This window comes from Bos indicus, chromosome 22, assembly GCF_029378745.1.
Source record: "Bos indicus isolate NIAB-ARS_2022 breed Sahiwal x Tharparkar chromosome 22, NIAB-ARS_B.indTharparkar_mat_pri_1.0, whole genome shotgun sequence".
NCBI lineage: Eukaryota > Metazoa > Chordata > Mammalia > Artiodactyla > Bovidae > Bos > Bos indicus.
Genome location: NC_091781.1, coordinates 60,752,763 through 60,762,053, shown reverse-complemented (window position 1 = coordinate 60,762,053; position 9,291 = coordinate 60,752,763). Strand labels below are relative to the sequence as shown.

General features: G+C 47.5%; 1 long non-coding RNA gene across 1 annotated transcript; it reads left to right on the top strand.

Annotated features, from left to right (window-relative positions):
- Positions 1-588: 588 nt before the first annotated feature.
- On the top strand, positions 589-5,487 carry LOC139178675 (uncharacterized). Its single transcript, XR_011563114.1, has 3 exons — positions 589-719; positions 1,545-1,725; positions 4,350-5,487. It is a non-coding gene; the product is annotated as an uncharacterized lncRNA (long non-coding RNA).
- Positions 5,488-9,291: the final 3,804 nt, after the last annotated feature.

The window sequence follows — 9,291 nt, the reverse complement described above, 5'->3', positions numbered from 1 at the left end:
TCAATAATCTTAGTACACAAGTATTTGCACAAATATTCCTCCCACGCTGAGTTGTTATCATTGGACCTTCCGTGTAGAATATGAAATGTGGATTTATGACTGTTTATCATTCATTTATTTGATGGCTTCTGAAGAGACTGTTTTGTTTTGTTTTTTTTTTTAAATGTTGTATCATGATTCCAATCTTTCTACTCCACAGAATAAAAATCATTCATATATGTTTTTACCCAGTCCTTTCATGGTTTCAGTTTTACAGTCCACAGAGTCTAAGTTTCACTAAATTCCTAAGTCCGCCTGGGAGCAGGGACCTGCCCTCTGCGCCGCCTGGGTCCGAGCTTCGAGCCTCGGGAATCGCTGAGGAGCGCGCCTTCTCCCGCAGCTGCCCGGGGAGGTCTTCCCAGCTCCCGCCCTCCCGTCTGGTGTCTGGGTCTCCGCGCCCTGCCGGGCCGGGAGCCGGCTCCCAGGCGGACGCCCGGGACAAGCGGGGCGTCAGGGCGGCCCGGCGTTCGGGGTCCGCCGGGGGCCGTGTGCGCCGCCCGTCGGGAGCCACCCAAAGGACGCCGTGAGCCGGTCCCTTCCCGGGGAACGTTGGCGACTCCCGCGAAGGTTCGGCCGCCGAGCCCGGGGCAGAGCTCCAGAGGCCGGGGGTGACAGCGGCAACGCTCCCGGTGCCATGAGACCCGGGAAGAGCCTGCTGTCGCCGGAGATTCGAGCTGCAGGTCCGCGGCCTGGGCGGGCGGCGGCGGTCGGTGTCGCTGCCCGGCCGGGTGGACCAGAGCGCCGCGAGGCCCCTTCTGCCCCCGGGCACCGCCGGGGCAGCTGAGCGCGAGCAGGAAAGGTCACGGCGCCGGCGTCCGCGGGGTTACAGCCTCCCGATGTTTCCCACTCGCCCGGAGGTGCGGACCACACGGACGCACGCAGACATGTCCAGTCTTCCCAGCCTCCCCCATGGACCCCGATAGTCCCGATTCACAAACGTGTGTCCTCTCCCCGGAGACGGCCGGCCCTGGTGTCCAGAACAGGAGGCACCGGAAGGGGCCACGGGCCGCCCGTCCTCCTCCCCAAAGGGCGCCCGGAAGCGCTTCTTTGCCACCTTGGGGGAACGGTCGTCCCGCTGCCTTCCCGGCGCTGACGCTGCTCCCAGGCGGCCACGGTTCCCGCTGACGTGCTCAGGACTCAGCAGACGGATTTCCTGCGGGTCCGGCTGCATCTATTCGAGGGGCGCCAGGAGTCCCTTCTGTTCTCCTCGGGCTCGGAAGTAGAAAGGATGGTGTCCGTGCGGAGGCGCTGTGTTTCGTGGGTGTGAGACGCGGATACGTCTGTGTGAGGATCACAAAGCTGACAGATTGGTGGCCGCTGTGGCGAGGTCGACCAGATGGCCCGACAGGTTGTTGGGGATTTTTGCTACTATTTGTATTGTAATGTAGGTATTCGATGAGAAATCTTGAAATTAATTATAATGAAAATCACCATTATCATTGTTACTCAACAATAACGTAATTATTACCTTTGTTTGCAGTTAATTTAAGAAACACTGTTTCAAGTTTATCCACAGAGTATCCAATTGAAGACGACCAGAGAAGGATGTTGAAGTGAAGAACTTTCTTAACACACTGGGAAGTTGGGGAACCTCTCCTTCTAGCCACGAGGCCCTGCCCTGCAGCAACCGACCTGGAAAACCAGACCCCAGCCCCTGCAGCAATGGGCTCCAGGATTCAGTGCGTGGTCAGTGACTGTCACCTTCCTTATTTTTCTTCCTTTCAATTTAGTACCAAATGGGGGAAGCCAAATCTCATCTAAGCAGTCACCTGGGATGGCCCTCTTCCTGCCAGCCTGTCTCCGGCTTCCCCACATTACACGCTCTGAGCAGGACACACTTTCCCTCTTTCCCACCAGAGTGCATCCCCACTCCTGTGTGTGCCCTGAGTCTCAGCCTAGGCGAGTGGTGCTGGCCGACTCCTTGCTCTGGAGACAAATTCTGAAGAAACAGTGAAGGATCAGGAAAATGTCCTGGAGTAGGAAATGGCCACCCACTCCAGTATTCTTGCCTGGAAAATTCCATGAACAGAGGAGCATGGCCTTCTGCAGGCCATGGGGTCACAACGAGTCAAACATGACTGAGCACGCACACACAGACACAGGCACCTTTGTTTATGTCTACAGAGCTTAGAGTGAGAACCACATAAAGCACTGAGGATAATATGTGGGTTTTGTTATTTTTGAAAAAAAAATCAAATTAATCATTTTAAGTTGAGATATATATCATATACCAAAAAATTCTCCGTTGAGCCCTATATTTTAGTGATTGCCTATTTATATAGTTGTGTAGCCATCATCACTATCTGATTCAGAATATTTTATATTTTATCTCCCTACAAAGACACCTAGTGTTCCTTAATCAGTCACTTTAAATTCCACATTCCTCACTCTTTCATCCTTATGGAATTGCCTATTCTGTGTATTTCAAGCACATGGGTTTGTACAACTGTGGCCATTTAGGTCCGGTTTCTTACACAGTGTCATGTTTTTGAAGCTTATTCATATTTTATCATGTAATCCAATTTTTTGTTTGACTTCAGAATTTTCCTAAGTCTTTAACACACGCACACACACACAGAGACATGCTACAGTTTTTTTAATGTGGAAAATACACAGAGGTCCAATGTCACCATTAGAACCATTTTATGCAGACAGTTCCATGGCATAAAGTACTGCCTTCCTGTAGGCACTCAACCTGCCCACCAACCCAGAGCGGCCAGCAAGCACAGAGGATGCCAGCACAACTGTGCTGCCCATTGTCAGAACCCCGCACAGCACTCACCCAGGCCAAGACTCAACAATAGGTGCACCTCCCAATGGCCAAAGGAGAGCCCATCTCTGCCAGCAGAGGGGGCGGTGGACAAGGGTGAGAGAGATGAAAGAAGAGACAAGCGGGAAAGTCCACAGCACCTGGTCTTTCCAGCTGGTCTTGCAACCAAGTACTAATCAGGCTCAACCTTGCTTTAGCTTCTGAGCTCAGAAATTACCAGGGGCCTTCATGGTGCTATGGCCCTAGATGATGGCAGCTCCAACCAGGCACCCCAATACTCTGTGCTGTGGGGCCCTGCCATGCCAGCCTCACCAGCCCCTGTCAGAGCCCTGGAGTGCCCAGCATCTGTGGGCAAACCGCTCCTGACACATCCTTCAGCCCTCTGGAGGCCCAGCCATCAGGCTGTGACTTGGAGTTCCCAGGAGATGGTTATCACTCAGGGTATGTGGCCAGTGGCAATAGGGCCTGACCCTCTGGAAGTGAGTGGAGAAAAGCCCAGTGCTCTAATTCAGTGCTGTCCTGGCACCAACTGAGTGTCTCTTGCTGACATCTTCACTGCTTCATCCAGATATTCCACGTACCACTCGTGTTCCAGGCTGGGATTCTAGGGGCAGCCTTCACAGGGCTGCAGCCTTTCCCAGTGACCAATCCCAAGTGCCGATGCCTCTGCCTCTGGGCCCTCACATAGGTAGTACCGCTATCAATGTTCAGGGTTAAAAACAGCAGATCTAAGACGCTGAAGACTTGTCCTAGGTCTTGCAAACAGCTCAGAACTGATGGCTGGTGGCCTTTAATGCTGTGACCTAAGACCATACCATCTACCAGCAGACATGTCAATCTCCAGATAATCAGAATCAGATTGATTAAGTAAAAAGAGAGACAAATGTGTCATGTTGGGAGGAGGGAGGTGGAAACAACACCCCTCTGCCTTTGTCTCCCTCCTTCCAGCTGCCCCGGGGACCAAGTCATCCCAATATTCTGTGTTCACATATTGTTCTCTTTTGACTTAGACAACATGGAGGGTCCCTGCCCTTCAAGTAGTAATTTTCTCAGTTTTGAGGGGTACAGTCATGAAATGTCTTCCAGTGTACAAATAGAGAAAAGATAAAACTCACCCAGACCACTGGAGTTCCATATGAGGTGAGGGTGATATAAGGTCCCTTGAACTTCTGTTCTGGAAAGAGGGAGGGAGGAGGAAGAAAAAGCTAATCTTCAGTGAATGTAACCTTCATATGGACTCTGTTTAGTCATTTTATCTATACAGTTATTCAGTCATCATAACATTTACTCAAGGTCTTTTATCTTTCTGGCCCGATGTTCTCATGGAACTCACAGGCTGAAGAGGTACTCAAAGTGAGAGAGTCAATTCCTAGGCAGGTTGATAAGAAGCCCAGGAGAAGCTGAGGAGAGAAGGGTCTGGAGTTCTCAAGGAGGAGGAAAGGACAAACATCTTTTTTTTTTTTTTTTTTTTCTTCTCTACATTCCTTAGTCTTAGTCACTTAAAACATTTGTTTTTGTTTTTGTTTCTTTCTTTCTTTAGGCCCAGAACTGACGATTACACAACTCAGTTTAAACTCTGTGAAAGAAAGTAAAGTTGCTCGGTCATGCCTGACTCTGCAACCCCATGGACTGTAGCCTACCAGGCTCCTTTGTCCATGGGATTTTCCAGGCAAGAGTACTGGAGTGGGTTGCTGTTTCCTTCTCCAGGGGATCTTCCCAAGCCAGGGATCCAGCCCGGGTCTCCCACATTGTAGGCAGATGCTTTCCCATCTGAGCCACTTAAACTCTGTACTAGGGATCATATAACAACAATGTATCCTGCTTGAGGACAGTTTCTCCTTCCTAAAAACCTTCTGATTAATCCTGATATCTTAGAATGTATATTATGGGAATGGGTCTGGTAGGATCTTTCTGTTAAATTCTAATCCTGTTATCCTAAAATGCTAATTGTGGGAGTGGGTCTGGTAAACCTTTCACAAACTTGAGACATTCTTTTGATTTAATGTAGAAACTAATTTAAAAAGTATATACATCCCTTGCTAACACTAGCAAGGGGGGGCACTCTCCACCCCCTTCTGCTGTCCATGTCAGAAGCTTTCTCTGACCTTTTCCCACTGTCATAAAACTCTGCTACACAAATGCTCTTGAGTGATCAATCCTGGTCCCTGGTCCTGAAGCTAAATCTTCTTCGGAGATCCTGAATCCGACATCGTTCATAGTAAGCTCAATTGAATCTATAACAATCTCTTAAAAGCCAAATATAATCTTAAAATAAGCTATGCTGCTGCTAAGTCACTTCAGTCGTGTCCAACTCTGTGTGACCCCATAGACGGCAGCCCACCAGGCTCCCCCATCCCTGGGACATGCCCTCTTGTGATGCATGTCCCAGGGATATGCGTCACATATGACACTTCCTGCATGTCCCAGGGATATGCGTCTTATGACACTTCCTGCAGTGTTCTCCAGGCAAGAACACTGGGGTGGGTTGCCATTTGAAAAATCAAAGTGAAGTCTCTCAGTCGTGTCCGACTCTTAGCGACCACATGGACTGCAGCCCACCAGGCTCCTCCATCCATGGGATTTTCCAGGCAAGAGTACTGGAGTGGGATGCCATTGCCTTCTCCAAAATAAGCTATAAGCCCTATTAAAATAAAATTCAACTGAGTAAAATTTTAAAATCTTAGTGCCTTTATTTAAATGAATGAGGCAGCATCCAATTTAGCAGTTAGAAACTCTGAGGAGTTGCACAAAATAAAAGACTTTTATAGGCATAAGGGATCAGGAACAAGGACGTTGTACTGGGCAAAGAATCCAAGTGGTTACTGCGAGGTTACTTTCCAATAGAGGCTGGAAAGCTTTCTCAGGCAGATGACTTAACTAGTGATAATCAGAAGATTCCTGGCTGACTGGTTCAAGATTTCATTTCTGGAAGAGCCAAAACTGCATTTACGTCGTCTATTTTGCTAGCATGGTTCCTAACTAGGCAACTCCTCTGGGGCTGTTGTCTTGTTTTTAACAGTCCCCTGGGGGCAGCAACAAGGCTTCCCACTGCTGGTTCTTCCCAATTGCTGAGAGCGCTCGTGCTCTGTGCCAGGCCTGTGCTGGGGGCAGGGACCCAGCCACGACACCTCACAGTCCTTGACATTCAAGAGGAGAGTAAAACAGAAGACCACCACACTTTAAAAAGAAAGGATTCTGCTGCTCCCACAAAGCTGACGCTGTGGAACCAGACAAGGAATAAACAGAACAGCTTGTAGAAGAGTCAGCTCCATGAAGTGAAGGGCGGGAAACGGCACAGCGGGATGGGGGGGCTGGGGCAGAGAGGGGCAGGGAGGAGAAGAGTCCTGGGGCCCGAGGATGGATGGGTGATGAGCCCCAGCGGGTGCAGACAGGGCCGGCCCTGGTGCTGTGAAGGACCGAGGTGGTAAGGGTAGGAGACATGGGGGAGCTGTCACCGCAGATGCACACGGGGACATGTCTCTGAGGAGGTGACATTTAAGCTGCGCTCCGGGCCACTGTCCCCTTCCCTTGTCACCCAGAGCCAGACACCGAGGATGGCCGCTAACATCACGCGCACCAGCTAGTCCTGAGCCTGCGCACCCAGCTCACTGTTCCCTCCTGAGGAGTCACAGTCAAGGCCCCTGTGCTGAGTTCCCCTCCCTCCCTCTCTGGACAAGTCCATTCCTTTCCCATGTGGCCCAATGGCGTGGCCTGTCCCTCCTCTTGGGAACTTTAAGTCATCAACTCTCTTCTTGATGACAGTCATCTCCTGATCTGTTTGCCTTATTATGCCTCCAATTTCCTATTAATACACTATATTTTAAATTAGCCAAGAATGACAGCGCACTCTAGACACAGAGTGTCTTAACTGAGCACACTCAATTAAGTGTGAACAAATGGAGAATGAACTAGGACACTTCCCGCAATGTCCTCAATCAGTTTAATGTTTACTGTGTGTTAAGCATGTGTTTTGTGTTTTCCCACCTGGTTAGTTTCCTCTGGGTCAGCTGTGCTTTCTTTCACCAACTCTTTCTCCTGACAAAATTACTTGCAAGCACAACTGAAGTTCAGAATATGTTCAAATTGTTCCCTACAGGGCAGGCATCTTAGAGAAAACTTTACTGCAGTGCTGATAATGTGTCATGTCTTTCTCCAAGTTGGCTGAGAACAAGCAGAGTAGGACTTGTGTGGTTAGTCCCTCTGTTGTGTCTAGCTCCTTGTGACCCATCCTTTGAGAGGAGCCTGGCAGGCTACAGGCCCTGGAGTCCCAAAGAGCTGGACACGACTGAGCGACTATATATTCTTCTGGATTCTTTCCCGTTACAGGTCGTCACAAGATACTGAGTATAGCTCCCTCACTACACAGCAGCTCCTTATGTCACCTGGTGTACATACAGCAGTGTGTGCGTACTGACCCCAAACTCCTGACTCACCTCTCCCACACACCCGTGTCCTCTTTGGTAACCATAAGCGTGTTTTCTACGTCTGTGACTCTACCTCTGCTTTGTAAATAAGTTCATCTGTATCATTCTTCAATATTCCACATATGTGATATCATACGATGCTTGTCTCTTTCTGTCTGACTTACTTCACTTAAAGTGAAATCACCATGTTCATCCATGTTGCTACAAATGGCATTATTTCATTTGATTTTATGACTGAGTAATTTTCCATTGTATATATATTCCACATCTTCTGGAGCAAGCACTTCTTAGACTGTACAGCTTGACTTCCTTTAAAGGAACAAAAATTGTGAGGAAACCTAACTTTTTTTAGAGATGGAGAATTTCTCTGCAATGATTCATATATCATTAATTAGCATTTAATGGATTAGGAGATAAAGAATAGTAGGTAAAATTGGTGTGTGGTTTTGTTTTATGTCACTTATGTCAAGTTCTCATGCTGCTGCTGCTGCTAAGTTGCTTTGACTCTGTGCAACCCCTTAGACAGCAGCCCACCAGGCTTCTCCGTCCCTGGGATTCTCCAGGCAGGAACACTGGAGGGGGTTGCCATTTCCTTCTCCAATGCATGAAAGTGAAAAGTGAAAGTGAAGTCACTCAGTTGTGTCCGACTCCTATCAGGGTTAAATTATGTTCACAAAATACAGATTTCTTCTGTTCCTCTATTCTTGATTCTCTAAAATTATGTGGTGCTTTTGTAGTCAGTTGTTCTTTGCTTGCATAGCCTTCACATGATTTTCAGAAGTAATTCTTGAAAGCAATTTATTTTATAGCCTTCCTTGCTTGTTTTTCTTTTCTTATAGCTGCTTTAAATATTGGTCTTGAGAATTCATATTTTTCCAGAAAGTAGTCAATTTCTTGAATATTCTAGCATATTTGCAGTGTATATAAAGGGGTTTATATTCATTTTGTGGATGGGTATGAGATAATATGAAATATACATCGGACCTGCTGTCTGACACAGGACCCCTAAGTGTCTTGAAGTTTCCTGGGTGATAGAAATGTCTTTTGGTTTGTTTTCTTTGTATGTTTTCTGAAAGTGTTCATTTTGCTTTTTCCTAGTAGGAAATGATTATTTTTATAACAGACACTTTTGACGATTATTGCTAAGGTTTGTTAGTACAATTCTATGTGCCCTTTATTTTAAGGCTTGTGATTAGTTTCATCTCTCTCTCTCTCTCTCTTTTTTTTTTTTAGTTTCAGCTCTAATACATGCATTTTCTGTCTCAACTGAATGCCCCACATATTCAAGGAGGTTCCTTCACTCTGGCTGCTGAGGATTCTCAGCCCCACATGAATGCCGGACATTATTCAATGCATTCAGTTCAGTTCACCTCAGTTGCTCCATTGTGTCTGACTGTTTGCAACCCCATGAACCACAGCGCACCAGGCTTCCCTGTCCATCAGCAACTCCCTGAGTTCACCCAAACTCATGTCCATTGAATTGGTGATGACATCCAACCATCTCATCCTCTGTCATCCCCTTCTCCTCCCGCCTTCAATCTTTCCCAGCATCAGGGTTTTTTCTAACGAGTCAGCTCTTCACATCAGGTGGCCAAAGTTTTGGAGTTTCAGCTTCAGCATCAGTCCTTCCAATGAACACCCAGGGCTGATCTCCTTTAGGATTCACTGGTTGGACCTCCTTGCAGTCCAAGGAACTCTAAAGCATCTTCTCCAACACCACAGTTCAAAAGCATCTATACTTCTGTGCTAAGCTTTCTTTATAGTCCAACTATCACATCCATACATGACTACTGGAAAAACCATAGCTCTGATGGACTTTTGTTGGCAAAGTACTGTCTCTGCTTTTTAATATGCTATCTAAGATGGTCACAACTTTCCTTCCAAGGAATAAGCATCTTTGAATTTCATGGCTGCAATCACCATCTGTGGTGATTTGGGAGCCCCCCAAAATAAAGTCAGCCACTGTTTCTACTGTTTCTCCATCTATTTGTTGAGCTATTTCAAATCCTAAAAGATGATGCTGTGAAAGTACTGCACTCAATATGCCAGTAAATTTGG